Source organism: Dermacentor silvarum, chromosome 1, assembly GCF_013339745.2.
Source record: "Dermacentor silvarum isolate Dsil-2018 chromosome 1, BIME_Dsil_1.4, whole genome shotgun sequence".
NCBI classification, from domain to species: Eukaryota; Metazoa; Arthropoda; class Arachnida; order Ixodida; family Ixodidae; genus Dermacentor; species Dermacentor silvarum.
This window is the reverse complement of record NC_051154.1, coordinates 354,584,246-354,600,586: the sequence shown is the minus strand read 5'-3', so window position 1 is coordinate 354,600,586 and position 16,341 is coordinate 354,584,246. Positions and strand designations below refer to the sequence as shown.

At 47.0% G+C, this 16,341-nt stretch overlaps 9 non-coding genes across 9 annotated transcripts; all 9 read left to right on the top strand.

Annotated features, from left to right (window-relative positions):
- The first annotated feature begins 1,061 nt into the window (after positions 1 to 1,061).
- Positions 1,062 to 1,136, top strand: Trnac-gca (transfer RNA cysteine (anticodon GCA)). Its single transcript has one exon. It is a non-coding gene; the product is annotated as a tRNA-Cys (tRNA).
- Positions 1,137 to 1,209: 73 nt separating this feature from the next.
- Trnac-gca (transfer RNA cysteine (anticodon GCA)) lies at positions 1,210 to 1,281 on the top strand. Its single transcript has one exon. It is a non-coding gene; the product is annotated as a tRNA-Cys (tRNA).
- Positions 1,282 to 1,356: 75 nt separating this feature from the next.
- On the top strand, positions 1,357 to 1,428 carry Trnac-gca (transfer RNA cysteine (anticodon GCA)). Its single transcript has one exon. It is a non-coding gene; the product is annotated as a tRNA-Cys (tRNA).
- A 76-nt stretch (positions 1,429 to 1,504) lies between these two features.
- Trnac-gca (transfer RNA cysteine (anticodon GCA)) lies at positions 1,505 to 1,576 on the top strand. The gene has a single exon. It is a non-coding gene; the product is annotated as a tRNA-Cys (tRNA).
- A 6,111-nt stretch (positions 1,577 to 7,687) lies between these two features.
- Positions 7,688 to 7,759, top strand: Trnac-gca (transfer RNA cysteine (anticodon GCA)). Its single transcript has one exon. It is a non-coding gene; the product is annotated as a tRNA-Cys (tRNA).
- A 75-nt stretch (positions 7,760 to 7,834) lies between these two features.
- Positions 7,835 to 7,906, top strand: Trnac-gca (transfer RNA cysteine (anticodon GCA)). Its single transcript has one exon. It is a non-coding gene; the product is annotated as a tRNA-Cys (tRNA).
- Positions 7,907 to 7,982: 76 nt separating this feature from the next.
- On the top strand, positions 7,983 to 8,054 carry Trnac-gca (transfer RNA cysteine (anticodon GCA)). Its single transcript has one exon. It is a non-coding gene; the product is annotated as a tRNA-Cys (tRNA).
- A 74-nt stretch (positions 8,055 to 8,128) lies between these two features.
- Positions 8,129 to 8,200, top strand: Trnac-gca (transfer RNA cysteine (anticodon GCA)). Its single transcript has one exon. It is a non-coding gene; the product is annotated as a tRNA-Cys (tRNA).
- Positions 8,201 to 13,230: 5,030 nt separating this feature from the next.
- Trnay-gua (transfer RNA tyrosine (anticodon GUA)) lies at positions 13,231 to 13,302 on the top strand. Its single transcript has one exon. It is a non-coding gene; the product is annotated as a tRNA-Tyr (tRNA).
- Positions 13,303 to 16,341: the final 3,039 nt, after the last annotated feature.

Genomic DNA, 16,341 nt, shown 5'->3' with positions numbered 1-16,341 from the left:
ACGTTGTTTTGTTCAAGGGTAAATGTACAAAGGTTGCATAGAGTGTTCGCCGTTTTTATCTGGGAATCTAGCTGGGAAAGATGTAGCCGAACAAACCTGTTCAGACTGGTGAAGGAAGGGGGGCTGGGCTTGGCGCATCTTTTTGTACGACAACTTGTCAATAGATTTTTGTTTTTTCGAGATGTGCGTGATCCATTTCTGCGTACGGTATTACAGCTCAGGTTAAGAGACGCCTTGCCGGCACTCATTATTAGTACTAATAGTATGCCAGGGGCGATTCTCGGCTATCTTAAAGAAGTAGTCGATAGTGTGCGCTTTCTTTCTGTGCGTTTTTCTTTCGATTATCTTTCTGACGTGAAAAGAAAGACATTATATAAAGATGTATGCGACATTGCATTTCCAGTGCCATTGTACAGAGCTGTATACAGTGGAGGAACAGGACAGGATGTTCTGAAACGGGTGAAAAGAATGGAGGTGCCTACTGGCGTTAAAACATTCTTTTTTAAGCTACACACAGGAACACTGTCAGTGAAGACATTCATGGAAGAACGTGGCTTCCTTGTACCATGGGGCTCACACTGCTTGATTTGCAAGCAACCTGAAACAGTAGATCATGTGTTCTTGCATTGCTGGGAAGGGGTCTACTTCTGGGACGTCCTAAAACGGACAATCAAGAAGGAGTTTCCGTTGAATCCGCAAGGGATCAGGTACCTAGCGATAAAGAATGAGGACGGGGTACCATACGATTTAATCATGCTCCATGGCCTCCACTGTTTATGGCGGGCACGGATGGCTGGGTACCATTGCGACCCAGACGCTAGGCCGGCTCGTATTTATTTTCGAGACAGTATGTCTCGGTTCATTGAAATAAAGAAAACACAAGAATGTGTACCCGATTGGCTGTCGAGGATAGAACCTCTGACAGCATTAAAAGAATTTTAATTCGACAACGCCAGTCCATGTTGGACTGATGGCTTTCATGTTTTCCAATATGCTTTGTAGTTGTGCTTTTTGAGATTTTGTTCTGTACATTGTCAAAGACCGGCAATAAATAATAAAAAAAGGGCATAGCTCAGTGGTAGAGCATTCGACTGCAGATCGAGAGGTCCCCGGTTCAAACCCGGGTGCCCCCTTCATCATTTTTTTTTATTTGCAATATTTTTGTGTCTGAAGCGCATAGGAACGCGCCTTCGCTGCATCTCAGTTGTCGGGGGCATAGCTCAGTGGTAGAGCATTCGACTGCAGATCGAGAGGTCCCCGGTTCAAACCCGGGTGCCCCCTTCATCATTTTTTTTATTTGCAATATTTTTGTGTCTGAAGCGCATAGGAACGCGCCTTCGCTGCATCTCAGTTGTCGGGGGCATAGCTCAGTCGTAGAGCATTCGACTGCAGATCGAGAGGTCCCCGGTTCAAACCCGGGTGCCCCCTTCATCATTTTTCTTTATTTGCAATATTTTTGTGTCTGAAGCGCATAGGAACGCGCCTTCGCTGCATCTCAGTTGTCGGGGGCATAGCTCAGTGGTAGAGCATTCGACTGCAGATCGAGAGGTCCCCGGTTCAAACCCGGGTGCCCCCTTCATCATTTTTTTTATTTGCAATATTTTTGTGTCTGAAGCGCATAGGAACGCGCCTTCGCTGCATCTCAGTTGTCGGGGGCATAGCTCAGTATTTCCACTTTCGGCCACCGTAGTGTACGGTCGTGTAATGTCGAGCTCCTTTGGAGCAGCGAATGCGGCCCAGCAGGGCCGCGGAAACAGGACAGATGCCCAGGAGTCTAAAGACTATGACATTATTTTGCCTCAACTGCCATCAGGTTCTTCTGTTTTAAATACTTTATTCCTTCACGGCTGCGTGAAAGCCAGGCCTTTTCGAGCTGAGGACTTCCGAGACACTTTGAATCGTCTGGAATTGCTTCCCGAGGTGGTTGCCTTGGGGGCGTTTCAGATGAATCACGTATGGGCGGTGACCTTCAAGAATGCGGAAGGAATGAAAAAGTTGCTCGCAGTCACCGACCTGACTGTCAAGAATCACCGCTGCCTCGTGATAGATCCGAGCACCCATACTGTGCGCCTAAGGCTTTATTGGCTGCTTTACCACATGCCTGATGAAGACGTGCGCACCGCTCTCGCACCGTATGGGAAGGTGACGGATGTTTGCAGAGAGCATTGGCGTGTACCAGGACTCGGCGATAAAGGCTCTTCAACACGGACGGTTAGTCTGCAACTAAAGGCTGGCCTTACTTTGGACGACCTGCCACACCAGCTACGAGTGTCTGGCATTATGGCCCTTGTTGTTGTACCTGGAAGGCCGCCGCTTTGTCTGCGGTGCCAGCGAACAGGGCATATTCGCCGAGATTGCCGCGTCCCAAGGTGCAAGCTGTGTCGGCGCTTCGGACATGATGATAGCCAGTGCGCTAAGACCTACGCGAGCGTGGCCAGCCAAAGGAGCCGGGAGGACCCCGCAGAGCACATCATGGACGAGGTGGACGCGGCGGAGGCAGAGGGAGACAAGGTCAGCGAGCCTATATCTCCAGCAGTTGAAACTTCCGAAGGAGAGAATGTGAAAAGTGTTCAAAGTGAAAATGGTGATGTGCCATGTGTACAGCAGGAAACGGCCACCCCAACGTGCGTGGGCAAAGACGCCCCTGACACCGCTCCGCCCTCACCGGGTAATGACGAAGAAGACATGGACGTCGCAAGCAGCTCGTCTGCGAAGCGGCCCCACGGGCAAGTCTCCGACGGCGACGACGGTTCCAGTGAGAAGGTGCAGGAGCCACCCAGAAAAGACATTCCGTACCGCCGTTCATCCTTTAAACCAAAGCCTAACGTTCCGCCGGATTCCCATCCGACGGTAACGAAGGCGCCCCCGTAATAACGAGGGCGTCGTCGAGCAATGCTGTTGTGCAAGGTGAGGGACGGACTCTCTACATTGGTAAAGTGTGGCCGTCTTTGTTTTTTGTTATTATGAAAGGTTCTCGCACTACTGCGAATCGGCAAAATGCAAGGATTTAGTTAACCTAGAGGCCCAGTTCTCTCTTTCGGAATAAACAACAAAACAAGGATGGATTCAAAATCAAGAGAGAGAGAAAAAACGAAGAGGGAAAGGTAGGGAGGTTAACCAAGGACGTGCCCGGTTGGCTACCCTACACATGGGGAGGGGGAAAGGGGAAGAATAGATAAAGAGAGAGAAAAAAAAAAATTGGAGTCAGTCATTCGCAGAGACAGTCAGAGAAGAATCTCCGCTGTCACAGGCGTTCGTACAATCCAGTACTCTTCACGAACTGCAGAAGGGCTTTTGTGGCCTTTAGCATGCAAGAATGCATAGGCCATGGCCCAAGAATCTTTTCTTCCGAGAACGTTCTGTTGTCTAACAGGTTGAGTTTAGCTTGGAGAATACGTCGTTGAGTGTCAAAAGATGGACAGTGACACAGAAGGTGCTCGAGAGTCTCGTCGCACCCGCACAAATTGCACGCCGCACTGTTGGCCATCCCTATTAGGAACGAATAGGCGTTGGTAAATGCGACACCCAACCACATGCGACACAGTAAAGTTGTTTCACGACGGGAGAGTCCAGGTGGTAGGCGAAGTCGCAAGTTAGGGTCAAGAGAATGCAAACGTGAGCTGGTGAAGCCCGGTGAATTCCATCGCAGAAGTGTCATATGGCGAGCAATCGATTGAAGTTGACGTGCAGCATCCGTTCTTGAGAGAGGTATAGGAACCAGCTGATGTTTGTGATGAGCCGAGCGTGCTGCTTCATCTGCGCTGTCGTTGCCAACAATTCCGCAATGGCCCGGTAACCATTGAAATACAATATCGTGTCCTTCTTCGAGAGCGTGATGGTGAGCGTACCTAATTTCGTGCACTAGCTGCTCGTGTAACGCTTGTCGTAGGGAAAACTGCAGAGATTGTAGAGCTGCTTTAGAATCACTGAAAATGGCCCAACGATTTGGAGGCTGCTGGAGCACGTAATTGAGTGCACCTTGAAGAGCCGCAAGTTCTGCGGTTGTAGACGTGGTGTTGTGCGAGTATTTAAATTGCAAAGTGACGGCGTCCGATGGAATAACTACTGCTCCGGAAGAGCTGTTGGAAATGGTGGAACCGTCCGTATAAATGTGTATGCGGTCAAAATAATACTCGTTGATGACAAGCAGAGACAATTGCTTCAGGGCTATAGTTGAGAAGTCTGCCTTTTTGATTCAAAATCAAAAATAGCACTACGCATTGGTACGCTTAATGTCCGAGGCCTCGGGGCCAGAAGGCGGCAGTACCAGGTCAGCCGGTTATTGCACGACAATGATTTGGACATAGTCGCTCTACAGGAAACAAAAATTGAAAGTGAAGAACGAACGGATCGAATGCTCGAACCATTTAGAGCTCGATACAATGCTTGCGTTTCTCACGCTGTCGGTAATTCCGGTGGCTGCGTTTTGCTATTGCGGAAATCTTTAGAAACTGTTGTGCAATCTGTACTTGTTTGTCATGAAGGTCGAATGATCGTGTGTGATTTCTCGCTCTGGGATGCTGAATGGCGGGCAATTTGCATATACGCCCCAAATAATGAAAGAGAACGCCGCGACTTCTTTGAAAATCTAGAAGTGTATATGAAATCTGAGCGCTATGTCATCTTGCTGGGAGATTTCAACTGTGTTTGTTTTACTGAAGACCGCAATAGCTACTCGCTAGTTCGTGATCACAGTGCGCTTTTTTTGCTCGCAGCAGTCCAAGAGCATGAATTAGAGGATGTTGGTGCTATGTTTCGCGGTGGAATGCAGACTGTGTTTACGCATTTCCAAAGGGGCAGTCACGCTCGATTAGATCGAGCATATGTATCAGCGAGACTGGTTCCGTTGTGCAGTGGCTATGATGTGAGCCACGTATCTTTCAGTGACCATAGTCTCGTTATGTTCTCCCTTGGCAAAAGAAAAGAAAACCGATCTTTCAATTGGGACTTATGGAAATTCAATGTCAAGCTTCTGGACGATGCAACCTTTCTCGAGTTTGTAAACGTTCGTTTACGAGAGATGCTTGCTTGTGAATCCGGAGGGTTCATAACGATGTGGGAAGAATTTAAACAGGACTTTAAAATAACAGCCATTGAAAGGGCCTCTATATTACGCTATAATGAAAAAAGAAAGGAAAATTAACTCCGAAGTAAGCTGAACAAAATGTTGTCGATAAAATGCGCACAGCCAGGCGAGTTGTCAAATGAGATAAGGAACGTAAAAAATGAGCTTGAAATCCTTGATGTCGAGAGATATAAAGGGTCAGTCATACGTGCGCGCGCAGAGCATTTGTGGCTGGGGGAAACGCCCACAAGAAGGGCTTTGACCGAAGAGAAAAGATACGCGTCACAAAATGAAATAAAAGAAATTGAATATGGTGACGTACGTAGTAGCGATAGTGATACAATACAGCGTGCCTTCACCGAACACTACCGAGAGTTGTTGAGCTGCAAAGGACTAGTGGAAGCTGGTTTTGACATGGAATATCTGCCTTTAATGCCGAGGCTAGATGAGGACGTAAAAACCGTTCTTGAGGAACCCATTACCTTCAGTGACATCGAAAGAGCAATTGATGAATTGAAACCTGGAAAAGCGCCAGGACCTGATGGCCTAGGCGCGGCTTTCTATAAGGCATTTAAGCATGAACTAGCAGTCGTTTTACACCATGTTCTTGCGGAGGCTTATGAAGTAAAATATATGCCACCATCTTTCCGGAAAACCCATACCGTCCTGATTCCGAAAACCAACGACCCTTTAAAGCTTCTCTCAGTAAGATCGTACCGCCCCATAAGTTTGTTAAATGTCGACTACAAAATATTTATGAAAGTGTTAGCAAGAAGGTTGCAGTCAGTGATGACATCAATAGTAGGCCCACATCAAACATGTGGCATAAGAGGCCGGTCGATACTGAATAATATACATGTGGCAAGAAGTATTCTTGAGTGTTGCGATGCATGGGAAGGCAGAGTGGCAATGATGCAACTTGACTTGGAGAAGGCCTTCGATCGTGTTGTACACAGTGTGCTTTTCTCTATTCTAGAGCATGTGAATGTTGGCAACATTATACTAGAAGGATTGAAACTATGTTATGAAGAGTGTAGCACGAACTTGATAGTAAACAAACAGCTCTCTGGGGAAATTAAAATTTGTAGAAGTATAAAGCAAGGATGTCCGGCTTCGTCACTTCTCTTCGCAATTTACTTGGAGCCTTTTTGCTTAAAAGTGATACACAGTGACAAAATAAGGGGATTCCGCTTAATGACGAGTGAAGTGAAAATTCTCTCGTATGCAGATGATGTTGCCGTCTTTTGTGGGGACAAGGAAAGTGTTAGCGAAACTGTTCAACAAGCTCGAACGTTTTGCAAAATGTCTGGAAGCGTTGTTAACTGGGAGAAGTGTAAAGGTTTCTGGCATGGAAGCTGGGATGAGAAGCCCAATGTCTTTGAAAACCTACAGTGGACAGTCTCGCCCCAAAAATATCTAGGAGCACCTTTAAACTGGTATGATGATCCTTCAGAATATTGGAAAGAAGAGATTGAACGGGTGCGCACGAAAACCACCAAATGGGGAGGAAAAAATTTATCCATATTTACTAGGTCAACGATTTGCAATACGTTCCTTGTTGCACGAATTTGGTATGTGTTGCAGGTGATTGCTATTTCATGAGCTAGTGTGCAAAAATTTCACAGGATCCTTGCAGTATTTGTATGGAATTCAACATGGGAGCGCACGAGCCGACTAAACTTGTTTCACTCCCTGAAAAGGGGAGGGCTTGGCTTAGCCCATCTTTTTCTGAGGCAGATTGTCTCAAGATTTATATTTTTGCGGGACCAGCACGACCCTTTTTTGCGTGCAGTGCTTCAAGTGAGATTGCACAGCGCCATTCCTGAGTTTATTGTGTCTTCGTGTGGGGTTACAGGAAGTAGTTTGTGCGGGTATCTACGCGAAGTTGTAAGCGCTTTCAAAATTCTTAAAGTACGTTTCTCGTTAGATTATCTCACCTTCGTATCAAAGAAACAACTGTATAAAGATCTACGTGACGTCATGCTTCCAGTGCCTCTTTATCGAAACATGTTTTTTGTCAGTGCGGGTAAGGACGTTTTAAAAAGAGTTAAAAGAATGCCGGTTCGACCGTCTGTGAAAACTTTCTTTTTTCTACTCCATAGTGGTACGCTCCCAGTCAAACCTTGGCTGCAGGAAAAGGGTTTTTTTGTTCCATTGTCAGCTGATTGCCTTTTATGCCGGAAGCCTGAAACAGTAATCCATATATTCCTGGACTGTTATGATTCTATATTTCATTGGGACATTCTCCAGAGAACGCTGAAAAAGGATTTGCCCCTCACACCATATGGGATTCATTTTCTTCCAGTAAACAATGATGAGGGCGTACCATATGACATGTTCATGGTATTAAGCCTGCATAGTATCTGGAAAACCAGAATGGCATTCAAACATGCAGAACCTGTTGTAAGAACGGTAAGGGAAAACTTCATTGAAAGTATTGCCTATATGCGTATTGTGTACCAATCAAAAGATGAACAGCCAACATGGTTTCCCGTACTTAATGACCTAGTGTCATTAAAGCCCTTTTAGTCGTGCCGCGTCAACAAGCTATTGGTTGGCGCTTTTAGCATTTTTTATGTTGGGTTCCGTGTTGTATGTTGTTATGGAAATAAAGAAAAAAAAAGGGGCATAGCTCAGTGGTAGAGCATTCGACTGCAGATCGAGAGGTCCCCGGTTCAAACCCGGGTGCCCCCTTCATCATTTTTTTTATTTGCAATATTTTTGTGTCTGAAGCGCATAGGAACGCGCCTTCGCTGCATCTCAGTTGTCGGGGGCATAGCTCAGTGGTAGAGCATTCGACTGCAGATCGAGAGGTCCCCGGTTCAAACCCGGGTGCCCCCTTCATCATTTTTCTTTATTTGCAATATTTTTGTGTCTGAAGCGCATAGGAACGCGCCTTCGCTGCATCTCAGTTGTCGGGGGCATAGCTCAGTGGTAGAGCATTCGACTGCAGATCGAGAGGTCCTCGGTTCAAACCCGGGTGCCCCCTTCATCATTTTTTTATTTGCAATATTTTTGTGTCTGAAGCTCATAGGAACGCGCCTTCGCTGCATCTCAGTTGTCGGGGGCATAGCTCAGTGGTAGAGCATTCGACTGCAGATCGAGAGGTCCTCGGTTCAAACCCGGGTGCCCCCTTCATCATTTTTTTATTTGCAATATTTTTGTGTCTGAAGCTAATAGGCACGCGCCTTCTCTGCATCTCAGTTGTCGGGGGCATAGCTCAGTGGATTCCACTTCCGGCCGCGAAAGCCTACGGACGTGGTTATCATGTGCTCCGATGGGGCGGTGTTTGCGGCCATGAACAGCCGCGGTAACAGGAATACTCCAGCTGAACATGAGGATTACGAGGTCATCCTACCGACTTTGCCCACAGGTCGTACAGTTTTGAATACCATATTTTTACATGCTGACGTGCGTGCAAGGCCTTATCGAGTTGAAGAATTCCGGGATACGTTGGACCATCTGGCACTGCTCCCTGAGGTGATAGCCTTAGGGGCGTATCAGATGAGCCATGTGTGGGCCGTCACCTTCAAGAACGCTGAAGGCGTCAAGAAAGCCCTGGCTATAGGTGAAATGAAAGTGAAAGGTCGCCGCTGTATAGTGGTAGACCCGACGAATCAAGACCTGCGCCTGAAGTTGCATGGGCTGTTGTTCAACGTTCCCGATGAAGATGTACGCGCTGCACTTGCAATGTTCGGCACTGTAACGGACGTCGCGAAAGAAAAGTGGCGAGTGTATGGCATCCAGGAGAAAACCACGACCACGCGGACGGTGAGCATCAAGCTTCATGCAGGCGTCAAGGTCGATGACCTCCCACACCAGCTTCGTGTCGGTGGGGAATTGGCGCTGCTAATTGCTCCGGGAAGAGCACCAGTGTGTTTGCGGTGTCACACCACGGGGCATATACGGCGAGACTGCCGTGTCCCTCGCTGCGCACGGTGCCGCCGTTTTGGCCACGACGAGAGCTCGTGTGTGAAGACATACGCAAGCGTAACCAGCCCATTGGGAAAAACGGACGTCACAGAGCTCGTCATGGACGAAGCTGACGCGGAAGAAGCTGCAGGAACGTCGCGACAAGTGAACCAAAAGGAGATACGACCCATAGACACGCCCTTGTATCCACAAGATAATGGAAAGCAAGGAGACCGGTGCACTGTAGAAGAGACCGACGTAAGGGACGTGCCTGCAAAAATCAGTGTAGGCACTGAAGAGGGCGAACCTTCAACAGAGCCAGCTAGTCAGTTCACGAGTAGCATGGACGTCACGGAGGAAGACAGCAGAGACGCAGTCAGCAAACGAGGACGCGAAGCTGCAACAGACGACTCGGACGGACAAGACGTCGCTGGCGCTGGGGAACCGCCAACGAAAACGGTGGTGACTCGGCGTTCATCATTGAAGCCAAAGCCCAACATTCCACCAGACAGAAAAGCGGTGCTGAAACCGCCAACGTAGCCGCGAGCTCTGGCGCCCAGCGGCTTCTTTGGGACTATGACGATGCTCATGAACGATCAAAAAAGGGTAGTGAGTGGAGCCTTCGGCAACGCGACCCAAGCCGAAGCTCGAGGAGCGCAGACGTCGGGAACAGGTTGGCTTGTCGCTAATGAGCCGCGGATGTTTTGTTGTGCCTTTGCTCGAGAGGTATGCACCATGGCGTACATATTTTAATCTATGACGATAAATTCGAGCACAGCACTACGCATTGCGACTATCAATGTCCGAGGTTTAAATGCTAGAAAGAAGCAGTACCAGCTGAGTCGCCTTTTCTTGGAGAACGACTTAGACGTAGTTGCAGTGCAAGAAACAAAAATAGATAGCGAGGAACAAACTGACCGCATGGTGCTGCCTTTCCGAGCTAGGTACGATGTTTGTGTTGCTCACGCATTCGGCACATCAGGTGGATGTGCTATTTTCATTAGAAATAGTTTTGGAATAGTTGTTGAGAATGTGTTCGTGTGCCAGAGTGGTAGATTTGTTATAGCCGATTTTTCAATGTCAGATTCTGGTTGGCGAATAATCTGCGTATATGCCCCTAATGCCGAAAATGAACGAGACGTGTTTTTTGAACGGCTGAAGCAGTACTTGATGTGCGAGAGACAAATAATTATGCTTGGAGATTTTAATTGTGTTTGCTCAGTGGCTGATCGTGTCAAAAATGTTCCAGTTAAGGAAAAGAGTGCCTCGCGCTTGATCGCAATGGTACAAGAGCATAATTTAGAAGATATAGGACAGGTGTTGTCTAATGGTACCCGGCCAGTTTTTACACACTATCAGCGTGCTAGCCACGCGAGGCTGGATAGGATATACGTTTCATTGAGTTAGTTGCAGCATGCCACAATTATGTCGTTAAACATGTGTCATTCAGTGACCATTGTTTGGTGTTAGTCTCATTTGGGACGCGCAAAGAGGTTTCACGCTTCAATTGGAAGATGTGGCTATTTAATGACAAGCTGCTACACAATGAATCGTTCGTTGAGTGCGTAAAAGAAAAGCTCGAACAGCTATTCGCAAGACACGATGACGTGATAGATTTGCGGGAGCTTTTTAAAGAAGAAATAAAGATTTGTGCAATAGAAAAAGCTAGCGTAATGAAGTACGAAGAAAGAAAAAAGGAGAAAGAAATACAACAAGAACTGGACCTTATGTACCGAGCAGAGGCAGATAAACCTGGTACGTTCGCAAAGCAGATTAACGAACTAAAGAGTCAACTGGAGCTTATCGACGAAGATAAGTACAGAGGAGCGGTGATCCGAGCAAGGGCGGAGAAGCTATGGCTTGGCGAAACGCCCACAAAGCGAGCCTTTGAAGACGAAAACGCTCACGCAATGCAAAACGTAATTCGTAAAATAAGTTATAAGAATGAAGTCACCGACGAACAAGCTAAAATACACAGAGCGTTCCTCGAGCACTATAGCGAATTATTTCGAAGAGGTAACGATGTCCCGGAAGAATTCGAACGCGAGTTCCTGGCCAACATGGCAAAACTAGATGACGTAGACCGTGAATATCTGGAAGAACCGATCAGCCAAAAAGAAGTTGAAGATGCCATTGAGGATTTAGCTCGGGGGAAGTCTCCTGGACCTGATGGGTTGGGAGCGGCTTTCTATAAGGCCTTCAGAAAAGATGTGAGCCTCATTTTATTTTTGGTATTTAGTGAGGCGTATAGGCGAAAATATGCACCCCCGTCATTTGGGCGGTCGCATATAGTACTCATTCCCAAGACGGAAGACTCAGAAAAATTGCTGTCAGTTGGGTCTTACCGCCCAATAGCGCTGACTAACGTTGATTATAAAATATTTACTAAGATCTTGGCAAAGAGGTTACAGCGAGTTATAACACGAATTGTAGGACCGCATCAGACGTGCGGAATCAAAGGAAGATCAATCTACACAAATATTCACATTGCTAGAACCATTCTGGAATGCTGTGATGCGTGGGGTGAACATGTAGCATTGCTTCAACTTGATCTACAAAAGGCGTTTGATCGTGTATCACATAACGTTCTTTTTTCAGTTCTTCAGTATGTAAATGTTGGCTCGGTGCTCTTAGATGGAGTAAAGATGTGCTATGCTAATTGTACCGCTAACCTTATAATAAATAAGGAAGTAGGTGAGAGCTTTCATGTACGCTCAAGTGTGCGCCAGGGATGCCCTTTAAGTCCTCTACTATTTGCGTTGTACCTCGAGCCATTCTGCAGAAAGATTCTTTATAACAACAGTATTGTAGGTTTTCGTTTACAGTCAACGGAAGTAAAGCTGCTTACATACGCGGATGATATTGCTTTGTTTTGTAGCGATAAAGAAAGTGTCGCGACCGCGGTAAAGGACGCTTTATCTTTTTGTAAAATGACTGGTAGCGTGATAAACTTTGATAAGTGTTTAGGGGTGTGGCATGGAACATTGCAAAGCACCCCACCCATCTTTGTGAATGTGAAGTGGACCGTTGCGCCGACAAAGTATCTCGGGGTGCCGCTTGAGCACTATAAAGAGGCGGGGCAATTCTGGGAAAATGAAACAAGGAAGGTGCAAGAAAAATCACTTAAATGGGGTGGTCGTAGTCTTTCGATGTTTGCCCGCGCGACGGTCTGCAACCTGTTTGCCGTTGCCAAAGTGTGCTATGTATTGCAAGCATTGTGTATTACTAGAGTTCACGTGCAACGTTTGCATCGGGTGCTGGCAGTGTACGTATGGGGATCCAATTGGGAGCGAACGAGTCGAACAAACTTATTTCGATCTGTCAAAACAGGGGGGCTTGGACTGGCGCATCTGTTCTTGAAGTAGATAGTGTGTCGTTTTGCCTTTTTAAGAGACCAAAAAGACCCTTTCCTGGTTAGAGTGATGCAACTGAGACTAGGTACGGCCCTTCCTGAATTCATTGTATCTAGCAGCGTTAACAGTGGCCCTATGAGTGGATTTTTGAAAGAAGTGATATGGGCATTCCGGTTTCTGAAGGTGCGCTTCTCAATGGAGTACCTCAGTCACGTTCCCAAAAAACCTCTCTATAAAGATCTAATTGACGTGGTATTGCCAGTTCCGCTGTATATATCGATGTTCAGAGTGGGGAGGGAGAGAAACGTCCTCAAAAGGGTAAATCGTATGCCTGTGAGGCCATCGGCAAAGTCTTTCTTTTTTCAGCTGCATTCCAATACACTACCTGTAAAACCGTGGCTTCAGGAAAGAGGTATTTTTATCCCCTGGTCTGTGGATTGTTTACTATGCCACAAGGAAGAGACAATTGAACACGTATTCATAGACTGCTGGGACGCCGTTTTCCACTGGGACGTCATGCAGCGAACTTTAAATAAAGACTTGCCCATAACACCCTGTGGCATCCGTTTTCTCCCACCGGAAAATGAAGGAGGAGTGCCATACGACATGTTTATGTTATTAGGGTTGCACAGCCTGTGGCGCACCCGAATGGCTGTTAGACACGCTGACATAAATGTTCGAAGTACTCGTGAATATTTTATTGAAAGTGTCTGTTACAAAAAAAGAAGTGTTCGATGCGCAAAACGAAAAACCAGAATGGATTAGTGTGTTAAACGAGCTTGCGAACCTTAGGCGGTTTTGAAATCTCGTGCACACCAAAGACTGGTGGGCACTTTTACCAATTGTGAAGTGTCGAAATTTTGTCTGGGGTATTTTGCAAAAGGCAATAAAAAAAGGGGGGGGGGCATAGCTCAGTGGTAGAGCATTCGACTGTAGATCGAGAGGTCCTCGGTTCAAACCCGGAGGCCCCCTTTATCATTTTTTTAGTTCCAATATTTTTGTGTCTGAAGCGTATAGGAACGCGCCTTCGCTGCATCTCAGTTGTGGGGGGCATAGCTCAGTCTCCACTTCCGGCCACCGTTGTGTACGGTGGTGGGTAACATGGGCTCCGAAGGAGCGGATTCAGCGGCCCATTCAAGCCGCGGTAACAGGTCTTTTGCTTCAGTCGACCAGGACTACCAAGTTATTCTGCCTCAACTTCCATCAGGTTAGGTTGTGATGAATACCATCTTTCTTCATGCGGATTTGCGGATGCGGCCATACCGCGTACAAGACATTCGTGATGCCATGGAACAGCTGGGTGCGCTCCCCGACGTTATCGCTTTGGGGGCGTACCGGATGAACCACGTCTGGGCCGTGACATTCAAGAACGCTGAAGCAACGAATAAGATTTTGTCTGCCGGAGACATTCAAGTCAAGAATCGCCGATGCCTTGTAGTTAACCCAAACGACCAAAGATTACGACTGAAGCTGCACTGGTTTCTTTACGGCGTCTGTGATGACGAAGTGCGTGCGGCCTTGGCACCATATGGAAAAGTTACAGAAGTCACGAAGGAAAAATGGCGCGTACGTGGCATTACGGACAGAGCATCTACAACCCGCCAAGTCGCCATGAAACTCAAATCCGGCGTCATCATCGATGACCTACCTCACCAGTTGCGAGTAGGAAATGAACTCGCTCTGGTTGTTGTGCCAAACCGAGCACCATTATGCCTCCGTTGCAACACCACCGGTCACATCCGACGTGACTGTCGTGTGCCTCGCTGTTCGCAGTGTAGGCGCTTCGGTCACATCGACGCGGAATGTGTGACCAGGTACGCAAGCATCACAGGAAAAGCAAAGAAAGACGTGGAGACTGAGCTCATAATGGATGAGGCCGACGCCGAGGAAGCCGCTAGTGGCACGCAAGCCGACGCGCAAGTCATGGAAGTTGAATCTGGTGCTTCTGCCAAGATACCGCGCGACGAAGCAGGTAACGAAGTGGAAAATCCCAGTGCAAGCAGCGGTGACGAATCGCCCACTAAAACAGTCATGAAGGCCGGCCTTCAAACGGGCCGACGACCGAGCTTCAAACCGAAGCCCACCGTCCCTCCTGACCGGAAAATGGAGGGAACTGTGCCCTCGTAACGAGGGACAACGCATAGCCCAGCGAATCGCCCAGTTACGTTTTCCAAGCACCTACCATGGCTTCAAGGCACCTAGCAGCTGAACCACAGCGCTGTAGACCGGCGAACTGTTTGCTGGAAGCGACGTTGCCCACCGCAGCAACGAGTCAACCGAAAACCAGCACCAAGATATCGAGGTAAATTCCATGCGGTCCACCTGTTTCCGTTTAACCATGGCACTTAACCTTACGAAGCCCCTTCGTCTAGGCACTTTAAACGTTCGCGGTTTGGCAAGCAGGAGACGCCAATACCAAGTAAGCCGGCTTTTCCAAGAAAATAATTTAGATATAGTAGCAGTGCAAGAAACAAAGGTGGAAGGCCAGGAACAGACGGACCGCATGTTGCAGCCATTTAGAGCGCAGTACAACGTGTGCGTGTGTCATGCGGTTGGCACTTCGGGAGGCTGCGCTCTCTTTATTCGTAACAGTGTTGGTATTGTAGAACAACAAGTGACTATATGTGGAACTGGCCGATTTGTCATACTTGATTTCTCTTTTGGCGCCGTTAAGTGGCGCGTATTGTGTGTGTATGCTCCAAATGATGAATGTGCACGTAGAGCGTTTTTTGAACAGCTATAGAAGAATACCTGAAGTGCGAGCGATACGTAATTTTGATGGGAGATTTTAATTGTGTGTGCAGACCAGAAGATCGCGCCAAAAAACAGCAACGTAAAGATACAAGCGCGCAGTTTTTAAATGTGCTTGTAAACGATTATGATTTGGAAGATGTCGGTTGTCTTTTATCGACGGGGAAAACATCCGTTTATACGCACTACCAAGGAGAAAGTCATGCGCGATTAGACCGAGCGTACGTTGCATTACAGCTTGTGCCACTGTGTCAAAGTTACGAAATTAAACACGTATCATTTTCTGACCATAGTGTAGTAATGTTTAATTTAGGGGAAAAACGAAAAGAAACGAATTTTAATTGGGATCTTTGGAAATTTAATGCGAAACTGCTTGATGATGAATGTTTTGTGAGTGATAAAAAAGATATAATTATTTCCTCAACGACAGCGCAGACCAATGACTGCATTGAAGGCTGGGAAATTCTCAAATCAAACGTTAAAATGAAAGCGATAGAAAGGGCAACTGTATTGCGCCGCAAGGAAAAACAAGAAGAAAAAGAATTAACTACCAAACTAGAATTTTTCATGCGTACAGAGGGTGAGAATGCTGGATCTTGCATGACGCAGATAAAAGAAATAAAAAGTAAGCTCGAACTTATAGACCAGGAACGATATAAAGGAGCTACGGTACGAGCGCGGGCGGAACGATTGTAGAATGGGGAAACGCCCACGAAACGGGCATTAAGTGACGAAAAGAGATACGCAACAAAAAGAGAAATAGAAGCAATAATATATCTAAACGAGGAAACTTCTGAGCCTACCATGATAGAGCGAGCTTTCGTAGCTCATTATCGCGAACTGCTTGGAAACAAGAAAAAAATAGAAGAAGGATTTGAGCGAGACTTCCTTAATGTTATGCCACGTTTAGAAGAAGACACTAAAGCAAACCTTGAAATTCCAATTACATAACGAGAAATTGAAGATGCCATCGATGGACTGGGTGCAGGAAAATCTCCCGGGCCTGATGGTTTAGGAGCGGCCTTCTACAAGGCTTTCAAACATCAGCTCAGCCAATTTCTACATAGTGTTTTCAAGGAAATGTATGCAACACAGCGAATGCCGCCATCTTTCCGAACATCTCATATAGTGCTAATCCCTAAGTGCGAAGACCCGGTTAAACTGTTGTCAGTACAAATTCCGCTCAGCTGTGGCAGGGTTTACATCGGCCAAACGGGTCGATGTGTTAACGACAGAGCGAGAGAGCATGCACTTTCCATT